Source organism: Salmo salar, chromosome 13 (assembly GCF_965601325.2).
Source record: "Salmo salar chromosome 13, fSalSal1, whole genome shotgun sequence".
NCBI classification, from domain to species: Eukaryota; Metazoa; Chordata; class Actinopteri; order Salmoniformes; family Salmonidae; genus Salmo; species Salmo salar.
This window is the reverse complement of record NC_138303.1, coordinates 50,940,443-50,953,319: the sequence shown is the minus strand read 5'-3', so window position 1 is coordinate 50,953,319 and position 12,877 is coordinate 50,940,443. Positions and strand designations below refer to the sequence as shown.

At 42.6% G+C, this 12,877-nt stretch overlaps 1 protein-coding gene across 5 annotated transcripts in view; it reads left to right on the top strand.

The window, feature by feature from the left end:
* Positions 1 to 5,401: 5,401 nt before the first annotated feature.
* plch2a (phospholipase C, eta 2a) overlaps positions 5,402 to 12,877 on the top strand; it is a 178,856-nt gene continuing 171,380 nt past the window's right edge. For 3 of the 5 annotated variants that reach the window (XM_045693350.2, XM_082960186.1, XM_082960185.1), the window contains exon 1: positions 5,402 to 5,702. The gene's annotated coding sequence lies outside the window, so the exon portion shown is untranslated. Of the gene's footprint in view, positions 5,703 to 10,756; positions 10,955 to 12,877 lie in introns of those variants that run through there. The other 2 variants (XM_045693351.2, XM_045693352.2) reach the window with 2 other exon arrangements.

Below are 12,877 nucleotides of genomic sequence, written 5' to 3'. Positions count from 1 at the left end.
GAACCATGTCAAATTGACAAAACAAAATCACTTTTACCACTTATTTCAAGCTACGAAGTCAAGGTGGTGAAAAGCTAATTCAATACAACAACTGCATGCAGTACGGTGTCTTGTGCCACTGAAAAAACTGACAAGTTTAGTGGGCTCATGTCTAGTGGGAACATTAGCAAATGCATTTACCAAGAGCTACAACTTTCGTTTAGTGTCATGCTGTAGTTGAGGCAAAACAAGCATTGGCAGTTTCTCAACATCAATCAGAAATATTGTTCAGAAAACAACAACACCACTTTGTGTGCAATTAAAAAATGTGTGCCAACTAGTTGTCATTGATAACAGATTAGGTTAGAATAACTGGTTTTACGGTCAGGATGGACTGCATCACCAAAAGTCAGGGAGTGACTCAAGCTGCTTAGCTAGCTAAGGATTTTGAATGTGACAAGCTAGCTATTTTCCAACACAGGCATTCATTTGATAACCCAGCTAAGCTAGTTAGCTAGTTATATATCTAGTCTGAACAATCCTTTTTGGCTTGTTTGTCAATCTGTAATGCCAGGTAGCTACCCAGTTCCAACCTGCTTGGCTGCCCACGCAGCCTGCTAGCAATGAGCAGCAAGCTAGCTAGATTTATCTAGTACAGATGAGACATTATTCAAATCAGTTGGATATTAGTAGTGGTGTAGCAAAGGATCTACTATCCAACCATTTGGGATTGCATGAATAGGTTTTAAACCCCAAAATATAGCTTCTTAATGTCAAGCAAAACATATTCTGAAGCTTTCTTTACCCTTTGTGGTAGTTGCAAAGGTTAACAATGGGGCTCACGTCATTGACACGAATCTCTGTTCCTTCATAGGTTCACAAACAAATACCCACATAGCTGATGCCGGCCGTCCTCTTCCCCAGGTGGTAGAAGGCCCTGCTGATGTAAAACAGGGCCACGTGCAACCGGTGGATGATGGAGAGTCCCTGCTAGAGGGCCAACAAGACCAGCACGCACACCCTCCTCTGGGGCTCCGTGAGCTGCCCCACCACCCTCTGATCCAGGCTCCATGGCTTCAGGGACTGGCCACTTCTGCTCTCCGGCCTCCCCCTCCCTGGCTTTCCTCCAGCTCATTCTCCAGGCACACCAGCAACTTATCCAGCAGGTAGGGAAACAGGCTATGGAGGAACACCTGGGCTCCTTGTCTGGCACGGGACGGTACCCTGCACAGGGTGGGGTCCACCTGGATGATATTGACATACTCTTCGCCCTCTAGTACCCTGGATGACACGTGAAGGGACAGGGAGGATGTGTGGTAAAGACATGCTTGCGTATCAGATTTGACACAGTACTACGGGGATGAAGCTGTTTGTTTACCTAGCTGAGAAAGTGGTTAAACCACAGTATGCAAGGTCTGACAGGAGTTCGATCTCTTTTCTCCAATGCAGCTGTAGGAGTAAAGAAAAAAAGAAAAAGAGTAGCTACTGTAAGAATAATATAAATCCACTACATGACCAAAAGTATGTGATGTGACAGATGATTTTTGGTCCCGTTCTGTGAGCTTGTGTACCCTATCAATTCGCAGCTGAGCTATTGTTATTGTTCAGTTTCCACTTCACAATAACACCACCTACAGTTGACCGGGGCAGATCTAATAGGGCAGAAATTTGACAAACTGACTTGTTGGAAAGGTGGCATCCTTTGACAGTGCCACTGAGCTCTTCAGTAAGGCCATTTTACTGCAAATGTTTGTCTATGGAGATTGCATGGCCGTGTGCTCAATTTTATACACATGCAGCAACGGGTGTGGCTGAAATAGCCGAATCCACTCATTTGAAGGGGTGTCCACATACTTTTGCATATATAGTGCATCATAAAGCAGGACATGGCTGACTAGCTTATGTATGCATACATAGCTATGTTCTAAATTGTCATGTAGGGTATCGGTCTATCCTACCTGCCTGCAAATTCGCGTTCCCGTTCATAAGGTTCGTCCTACTGACTTGCGCGAATCACTTGTGGCTGGTTTGCAGGGACGAGGCATTGCTAGAGTCTGGCTGCTAGCTAGCTTAGCAAGCACTCAGTTGCTTGAATGACTGTAAATTCACGACAATTGACAAATAATAATCAGTCCATTTCTGTAACTGTCAGACTAAGACATCTTCTCAGTTTAACATAGTTATTCGACTTTCCTATTGCCTACCGAGACAGCTCTGTAAACTAGCTCCACATATAGTACAAAGAGCTACGAATGATGGGTTAGTTCTAAAAATATTTGCTAGCTCGCTAGCAACCCGGAAAAACCTTTGACGTAAAGGAAACAAACTTCTGTGGCCACAGCGTCGTGCGGTGCTAGGAGTCCTCGCGTCTACTTTCCTATGTAATGCATCATTACGATGCAACAATATTGTAACATAGCCTTGCACAACACATCCACTTTTTTTAGCCATAAAAATACTGTTGTGTAATTTCAGCACTGGTGTAGCAGTACCGGACTTACTGAACTTCCATACTGCACGTGAACTTGTGAAATGTCAGAACAAACAACGATATGAACAGTATATAGTGTGATCACTAAAATAAACATCGAAGATTTTTCCAATTTGGTGGCTCGAGGATTCGAACCAGCGACCGTTCGGTTACTGGCCCAACGCTCTTAATCGCCAGGCTACCTGCTGGATTCATTAACTAATATATTGTACACATTTATTTGTTATTACTTCGTTTTTTGACAGACATGTCCCTCCCCAAGCTTCCATAGCTGGGTCACATTTCCTTAACTGTGTTGAGTGTGCTCAATCATCCTGCCGCTTGCCCTACCCTGTAGATAAGTTGTAGAACCAGTTTCTTTGTCCCTTCAATTCAGCTACCTGAACCAAGCTGTAACTGTTCCGCTAGGTGGTGGACACCTTTTCTGTGCTGCAGAGGGCAGGTACCGTTCTGAGATAGCCGCTCTCAATAAGAAGAGCTTGTAGTAACCCTTAGACAGTTAGAGTAGCGGAAAAACTTTGATGAGTTTACTTACAGGCAGCTGCAGACAAGGAAGTGTGTTTACAGTTAATGTGCAGCTGCTGATGTTTTTCCTTCCCCCCCTAAAGTTGTGGGATACTTGTGACTTCTTACAGATGGAGGCTAGATGGTGCAGGGTGAGCACACTGCTCGTTGGCAGCACAGAATGGGACTGAAGTGACAGAGTAGACTACAAAGGTAAGTCTCAGTATTCCTCTGTTGGTTTTATCAGCATGGAATTCACTGCACTTAATTCATTGGAGAGGTTTCACTTGGCGACTGAACACTAACATTCCGCCATGCAACCAGATAAAGGACTAGACTAGAACCTGTCCCACTTTATTGTGGCCTCTTAGCCCACTGCCCCATGCCCATCAAAACTGCACAGAATTCCAGCTTTGTGCGAATCAAAATCTCTTTATAATTGAATAGAGTAGTAGAACATCTGTGAATAGAGTTGTAGTGTTCCTTTGATGAGGTTCGTGTTTGTTGTTGACTGATGGGTGAGTCATTGATCTCTATTTGCAAAGCACAGGATCCTCAGGAGACCCCAACCCACTGGGCCCACACTGTTTGAATCAACGTTGTTTCCACATCATTTCAATTAAATGACATTGAACTAATGTGGAATAGACATTGAATTGACGTCTGTGCCCAGTGGGAAACAACCCAATGAGGAAGGAAGCACTGGAGCCGGCAGCACAACACCTGCCAAAGAGATAAAACAGCAGCTTGTTTGGCCCCACACTAGTTTCCATAATTACCTCAGGTGACATCTGGTTAGGATATATCCAGGCACTGAACTAATTGCTTTAACAGACACTGACATAAGGTCGGAGTACTAGGTACTTAGTACTCTTTTCTCACAGCAGCTGTGAAAAGAGGCTAGGCACTGAGCTAATTCTGTTTCACGTTTTAAACAGACTCTGTGGTACCAATCTGTAGTTGTCTGGCAGTGATGTTTGTTTTACAATGTAGCAACATCATAAAGTGTCATAGGGTGACTTGGACATGTCCAGACATAGTCTCTTCTTAGGCACATCCAGCAGGACTTTGCCCTTTAAGGAAGGCTACATGTGTGAAGTCACATCACTGTGTGTGTGTGCATGTGTGTAGTGTGTATGTGTGCGTGGATAAGGCTGTGGTAACATTGCCATTGTGTTCATGGAAGATTCATGAATAAGGTAGAAGAACTGTGGGAACAAAAAACAAGTAGCAGTTTCTCAAACAATAATTGACATAATTGTAAAACATATTTCCATATAGAATGAAAATCATGTTACAACATGATATAACATTGACATGTATTAAAGACACTTGATGTTCCTTTGATGATGCCAACGGAATATTAACCAATGCAAAACATATCGCAATGCTTTTATATGGAAGAAATACATTTCTGACTGACCTTTGCTAGCCTGTGATTACTATATTTTTCTCTGACAATTTATTGTATTTTTCCACATGCGTCCCTTTTGAAGTTTGCATGACCTTTCCAGCTTCAGTACCCTGCACAGTAGGGCTGTCCAAATAGGCCACGGAAAAGTTAATTTGACTCTTGAACACGCCACTAACACACGATGTTAACTGTTAACTATGCCGCTCTGACATTGCTCGTCCATATATGTATATATTCTTAATTCCATTCCTTGCTTAGATTTGTATGTATTGTTGTGAAATTGTTAGATATTACTTGTTAGATATTACTGCACTGTTGGAGCTAGAAACAAAAGCATTTCGGTACACCCACAATAACATCTGCTAAACATGTGTATGTGACCAATATGATTTGATTTGTGTTGTCCATTTTTTTACATTACATTTTAGTCATTTAGCAGACGCTCTTATCCAGAGCGACGTACAGTAGTGAATGCATACATTTCATACATTTTTTTCTCCGTACTGGTCCCCCGTGGGAATCGAACCCACAACCCTGGCGTTGCAAACACCATGCTCTACCAACTGAGCCCTCTGCTTAACTTAGCATAACAGATCTGTATCAGTCCATTGTGATAAATAGGCTACTCTTCTTATCTTCCTGCTCCTACAATCAGAGCGTAACCTACTCCTTCCCTGAAATGAAGTAGTCAAATATTGTCTGCAAAGTATTAGTCTCAAAAGAAAACATGCTATAGAAGGACTCACTCAACAAGGAAAGATGTCTTACCCGTAGCCTATTGTTAAATTGTTTCAATTTCCATCTTGATCTAATCTTGGTGACAGCTCATGACAGTACAAGCAGAAAAAGATTCAAATGAATTTGAATCAATCTCCCCTTGTCAAACAGTGGTAGCGCAGTACGTTCTTTTCTTTGCTTGCCACAGGGGGCAGAGAGATTTGTATTGGTGCATGCTCACCACCCACGGCTGACCCCACCCCACCCTGTCCTAGGTACAGGTACTGGCCCTCCCCTACCAAACCTCGGGCTTTGCCCTCACATGTCCTGTCGGCGTTGACGCACACCAGCATGAATACCCACTATAGACAAAGCTCTTTGAAATGACATAACTCACTTCCGGCTGTTGCAGTGAGTAGTGTGTGCTGCTTCTCAGGTGTGTGTGTGTGTGTGAGGGATTTTACGGAGGTGTGTGTGGGGATAATAGTTGTAAAGCTGTCCAAGTGGGGGAATTTCACAGGACGCCACACACTACAACACACCAACATCAAGGCTAGACCTGGCTGTGTCCTCTGTCTCTTATTTCCTCTCAGAAAGGTAATGTAATATCACCGTTCTTATTTCTTGCCTGTCTTACTTACAGTTAAATCAGTGTTGTTGCTCACCACAAAGGTGTGGTGAGGGCAAGTCTACTTTTACTATCTAGCAGGGATGGACTTCTATTGGTAAAATAATCTTTCCTGTGCAATTCAGGTGTGGGTGTGTTGTGTGCTTAGTCTCTCCCTTGTGGTTTGTATAGCCAGACGCCATTCAAACAAGCCCAGTTTAAATCAACTATTGGGACTGTACTGTATCATAACCCCAACAGTCTTTAACAACAGTGCTATTTGATTGGAAGAGCAGTTTAGATATCCTTTGGAGTTTTTGCTGCGTTTAGTCAAAGCGGTGTAGGTTTTCACCCCTTTGAGGTTTTTAGGGGGGATTTTCTGGCTGGCGCTGAAACTCAACACCTTGTAGATGGGAGAGTGAGATTAAAAGAGAAGGAAAAACAACCATGTAACCCGCTGCAAAGGGGAGGAGGCCCAACTGAACAGGAGACTTCATGTTACTTCAGGGATCTGATTTCTCCTGTGAACACATTATTTCTTTTGTTGTTGTTTATACAACCAAACCTGTTATTTATCTCGCAACTTTAATTCACCAGGTCCTTGCTGTATATGAAAATATGTTCTCTGTCAATTTACCTGGTAAAATAAAGGGTTAAATAAATAAAATACAGTAACAAGTGTCACAGAGTCCCATGTGTTGGTCTTCGATGCTAGAGTGGCAGAGCTAGCCTTGCGGCGCCGCAGGCTAAAGGTTGATGTGCTAAGAGGCTATAAATCAGCTGTAAACCTGTGTATTTAGTGAGGAAATACCGTTTCCACCGCTGTCGTCTGCCAAGGTAGATGTTCCGTGTCCCAGGAAACATACATGACTTCTTGCCGCAAGCCTGATGAGGAGACAGTGGGTTCTGTACATATGTCATCATTATGGGGCGAATGATACCTTCCACTTCATTTTCACATTTTCACTTAGTCATGCATTGATGTCAGTGGGAGACCTTAAGTTAGGATTTGCCCCTTTCAGTTTAAAGACAGTGATTCCTATGTAATGGGTGGGTAAGGAGGACCAACTGGTGGGTGGCAGCCAGTGCCTCTTCACAATTAATTAAAGGCTGGTCTGTGGCAAGAAACAACATTATTTAGTTAATGTTGTGGATTAAGCCTACATTAGGAACATTTGAAAGGCGTTTGGAGAGGTCACAACACAATGCCAAAAAGTTATTGAATTACTGGTTTAATGTATAACGGCAACTGTAACATATTTTGTTATTTATTCTAAATGTACATTTACATTTTAGTCATTTAGCAGATGCTCTTATCCAGAGCGACATCTAGGAGCAATTAGGGTTAAGTCCCTTAGTCAAGGGCACATAGACAGATTTTTTTTTACCTAGTCTGCTCTGGGATTCATATCAACGTCCTTTCGTTTACTGGCCAAACACTCTTAACTGCGAGGCAACCTGCCACCCTGTAGTGATGTGAATAATACATCTAACATATAGCAATATCTAACAATGATATCAGATAATGTGACATCATTTACACAATTTGGAGACGCAGAAGCCTAAAGCCATGTCTGAATATACCGTATGTGCCTGTGTGTTTTGAACTTGGGCTCTGAAGAAACTCAATGATTTTCCTTCAGTATCAGTCTGTGGTGTACAGTGGAAGCCTGTTTTGTACCAGACCCATTGTGTGTTCTGTAAAAGTAACGTTATAGTAGTTACTAAAAGTGAAAGAAAGAGCCATTGTGTCCGCAGCCTTTGACCACCAGCGTGGATAAAACACACAGATAGAGGACCACTATACCTGTAAAAAAGCTTCCCCTCGATTAGCTCTCTCTGTCTCTCATTGTCACAAGAAGACACAACAGGGACCACAAAGGTAAAGTACTCGTGTAGTAGGCTAGTTGTAACCGACACCGAATGTGCTGTAAACAACCAAGGAGACAGACTCCCAAATGCACTACATTAAGGAATAGGGTGTCATTTGGGACTCAGCCATAGTGATGGAAGTGTCAAAGCTCAATCTGTCTCTTCGGCGGTTTATGGCACAATCGGTTTCAGTTACAACTCATCTACTACATGAGAACTGTACTTCATTTTGTGGTCTGTGTTGTGTCTTGTTGTGACATTGAGAGACAGAGTTAAACGAGGGGAAGCTGTCTTACAGGTATAGCCGTCTTTTATCTGTGTGTGTGTGGCATAATTCCGCTCTTGGAGCAATTCTACACATTTTGTCATGGGGTGGAGAAAACCTTTTAGAGTTTAAAAGCTAGTTTCCTGCAATTCTAGACATTTTTGACATGGGACTGGGTGAAACAAACACTTTCAATGCTAATTTCCTGCAATTGTATACATTTTGCAATGGGGCTGAAAGAACATTTTACAGTTTTAAAGCAAATTTCTATAATTCTATAGCCTTCCCTGTGGCTCAGTTGGTAGAGCATGGTGTTTGCAACGCCAGCATGGTGTGTGCAACGCCAGGGTTGTGGGTTCGATTCCTACGGGTGGCCAGTACAGAAAAATGCATGAAATGAAATGAAATGTATGCATTCACTACTGTAAGTCGCTCTGGATAAGAGCGTCTGCTAAATGACTAAAATGTAAATGTAAAATGTACACATTTTGTCATGTGGCTGTATCATGACACTAGGCGAGACCAAAATGCAGACACAGGAGGCAGATGGTTGGAGTTTAAGATGTTTAATAAATCCAAAGGAAATAGGCAAGAGAATGGTCGTGGACAGGCAAAAGGTCATAACCAGATCAGAGTCCAGGAGGTACAGAGTGGCAGGCAGGCTTGAGGTCAGGGCAGGAAGAATGGTCAGGCCGGCGGTAACAGAGTCCAGAACAGGCAAGGGTCAAAGCCAGGAGGACTAGAAAAAGGAGAAAAGGCAAAGCAGGAAAAACGGGAAAAATGCTGGTAGGCTTGGAAATACAAGACTAACTGGCACAGAGAGACAGGAAACACAGGGATAAATACACTGGGGAAAACAAGCGACACCTGGAGGGGGTGGAGACAATAACATGGACAGGTGAAACAGATCAGGGTGTGACAGGCTGAGAGAACATTTTATAGTTTTAAAGCTAGTTTCCTGCAAATCTACACTTTGTCATTGGGCTGAGAGAAAAATTGCTGTAGTGGTGCATGGGTCAGCTGTTTGTTCACCTGTACCCGCCCGCAATTGCTAATAACCCATCTGCAACCGCTCGACTATACAGTATGTGAAAATCAAAGGCCCGCACCTGACCCTAACCCGCTAATATAGAAAATGCGCTGTAGGCTACAGTGAGAGACTGCAGACCGATTTTTAGGAACTGGAGGATGGATTTATTTTGCCTAATATGTTTCGGTTAATTTCTGACATTTTGGTAGGCTATTTGTAAGTCAACTTGTCTATAGTCAGATACATGCAGCTTCTCTTCTGTCATTTGTTGCCCTAGAAGGCTAAATAAACCATTGCTCACCAGAATGTCATAAATTGCTAGAATGAATGATGTAATCTAGTTGACATTAGTAGTGTTCCCAGTGTTCTCTGTCATCTCTGATTTTTAGGGACTGGGGAGAGAATGCAGTGACAAAAAAAAAAAATCTGTTTGTAAAGAAATAAAAGGCTGTGAAAACGACCCAACATGTTTCTGATAAGCTTTCAGTTAAATATAGGCTACCATCTGTAGACGTGCTATCTTACCTGGCATTCATATTCTCTAAAGAAGCTGAAATAAATTATATTTCTCCACTCCTGTCGGAGAGCTCATATTAAGGCTATGTGAGAGGTGTCCAGATTTCAGTTTCCATTTAACCCATCTGAACAGTAGGCTACAGTTCCATTGACATGCCATAGAACTTTGAAGTCCCTATCTTGTGACTGTCGAATTAGGTCCTAAAGCTTATGATTTCACACTAATGCCAGATATGCTAAAATAATTAAAGAAAATCCTCAATGTAGCCTACAGATACTGTATAAATTGCACAAGAATTAAACATTTATGGATTTTTTTTAAGGTGGTGTTTTCTCTTTATTCAATTTGCCCGCCACCATTCCGGCCTTCATCCACACAATATTTAATTACCCTAAACCACGTGTCAAACTCATTCCAAGGAGGGCCGAGTGTCTGCTGGTTTTCGCTCCTTCTACATGATTGATGAATTAAGGTCACTAATTAGCAAAGAACTCCCCTCACCTGATTGTCTTAATTGAAAGGAAAAAACAAAAACCCGCAGACACTAGGCCCTCCATAGAATGAGTTTGACACCCCTGCCCTAAACCCACCCACCCCGCAGATAAAACCACAAATTAGTGATGTGCAGGTTAAAACACATTTTTGAGTGACTCAAAAATGATAACAAAATCAATGGGGGCCCCATGCCATTTTGGGAATTTTAGATTCTCCCTGTCTACTTTTTATTTTGGTGATTGTCAGTTCTCAAAGATGATCGTATTTAAAAAATATATTACTCCATTTTTATACATACTTTATATCTGGTCGTTTAAGTTTACACTGTAAACGTTTACCATCCTAATTATTATTTAAAAAACAAAACAAAAATAATTTAATAAAACTAAAAAGTGGTGGTCACGATTTACATATAGGGGAAAAACTGAGTGCACTATAGGGAGTAGTGTGTCATTGCGAGTGAAGAGGGAGTGAGAATGTTTGGCTACATTACCGTCCCTGCACTAATAGAGAGTAAACATCCTGGGCTGGGCTGAAAGAAAGGGAGACAGAGGCTCCTCTCCCATAGAAGGATTTGTCATACTCTTGGCAAGAGCCTGTTCGTGGGTGGGGTTAGGTGCATTTTCCCCTTCCCAACACACACCCACAAAAACACACACACACACACACACACACACACACACACACACACACACACACACACACACACACACACACACAAAATCAAGCATTTCTGTCTATGTGCGAGGCAGGCGTGCCCGGGCCTGCACTCAAGACAACCTCTGTTCAGTCTGACCGCCCTCCTAACAGTTCTGAACACGTCCCAGCCAGCCAACAGCCAACCCCTGAGTCTAACCCTCACCCCCACTACACATTGTTCACTATACCTGGGAGCAGTAGCATTACAACACAGCAGCCTGTCCTCACAGACAGCACAGTACTGGCAGCTTATAAAGGACTTTCTGGTAAAGGAGTAACAGTATTTACTGTAAGCCAGTGAAGCCATCGTCTCCATGGTTGGATTAGTTTGAGGAATGTGGCGCGGATGCTAGCGACATAAAAGGTAGATAAACATCAATGGTTTATGTAGGAAGCAGAGTGGAGAAGTTGCGTTGGTTGGAAATGGGTAATTGGAGTGGGCTACTGTGCATTAAGTTACTTCAGCTAATGAAGATTTGAGTCCTGCAATCTGAGACGTTGATATAATACAGCCAGCAGCATTTTTCCTCTCCAATTTACCTAAAATGTAATTCAAACCCAAACCAGGTTAGAGACAAATGCCTGTAACAGCCATGTCAAAATCAGAGCTGAGGCACTTGGCTCCTGAGACATCACTACCTGTATGAGTGTAATTACCAAGAGCCAAACTGCATAAGAGCCAATGATGATTCATGTCATATTTTCTCTCTCTCTCGTTCGCTGCCTCTCTCTTTTTTTTGGGCTGGTCCTTGTAATGTGTGAGTTGGTGTATTACCACTCCCTAATAAAGATCTTTGGGGACTGTGTGTGTGTGTGTGTGTGTGTGTCTGTGTGCGCGCATGTTTGCATTGGTGTTGTGACACTACTAAGTATGTGGTACATTTAGTGTGATGTCGTTCATATATAGGTGTTGTACAAAACATGCCCTCCCCTGCTCTCGGCCTTAGCAGACAGTAAGTCTAGGTGTCTCGTCTGGTGCCCGCTTGAAGATAACACTGATCTCCTCTCTTGACTATGAATAGATAGAGATTGGCATTCTCACCAACACAGTGTATGTGCTCTATTGAAGATGAAAGGTATTTTTACCTGGAACTGAGATTTATTCCCTCCAGCCTGTTATGAATAACTTGTGAATTTACAAGTCTCTTGCTCGCTTTCTCTTTCTCTTTCTCTCTCTAATTGTGGTCCTCTGTAGTTCTATTGGTAGAGTATGGCGCTTGCCACGCGAGGATAGGGGGTTTGGTTCCCGGGACCACCCATACTTAAAATGTATGCACGCATGACTAAGTCTCTTTGGATAAAAGCGTCTGTTGAATGGCATTTTTTAAAAGTATTATTATTATATATTATCTCTCCTTTCATTAATATGCATCCACATTTGTATCAAAATACCCTATGTTTTTAAAAAAAATTATTTAACCTTTATTTAACCAGGTAGGCCAGTTGAAAGCAATTTCTCATTTACAACTGCGACCTGGCCAAGATAAAGCAAAGCAGTGCGACACAAACAACACAGAGTTACACATGGAATAAACAAACATACAGTCAATAACACAATAGAAAAAGTCTATATACAGTGTGTGCAAATGGCGTGAGGAGGTAAGGCAATAAATAGGCCATAGTAGCGAAGTAATTACAATTTAGCAAATGAACACTGGAGTGATAGATGTGCAGATGATGATGAGCAAGCAGAAATACTGGTGTGCAAAAAAGCAAATAAAAACAATATGGGGATGAGGTAGGTAGATTGGATTGGCTATTTACAGATGGGCTGTGTACAGCTGCAGCGATCGGTAAGCGAGGCAGTCATTTGAGAAACCAAGGCTGTTGAGATAGTGAGGGACATATAAGTCTCCAACTTCAGCAATTTTTGCAATTCGTTCCAGTCATTGGCAGCAGAGAACTAGAAGGAAAGGCGGCTAAAGTAGGTGTTGGCTTTAGGGATGACCAGTGAGATATACCTGCTGGAGCGTGTGCTACAGGTGGGTGTTATTATGGTGACCAGTGAGCTGAGATAAGGTGGAGCTTTACCTAGAAAAGACTTATAGATGACCTGGAGCCAGTGGGTCTGGCGACGAATATGTAGCGAGGGCCAGCCGACGAGAGCATACATGTCGCAGTGGTGGGTGGTATATGGGCTTTGGTGACAAAACGGATGGCACTGTGATAGACTGCATCCAGTTTGCTGAGTAGATTGTTGGAGGCTATTTTGTAAATGACATCGCAGAAGTCGAGGATTGGTAGGATAGTCAGTTTTACAAGGGTATGTTTGGCAGCGTGAGTGAAG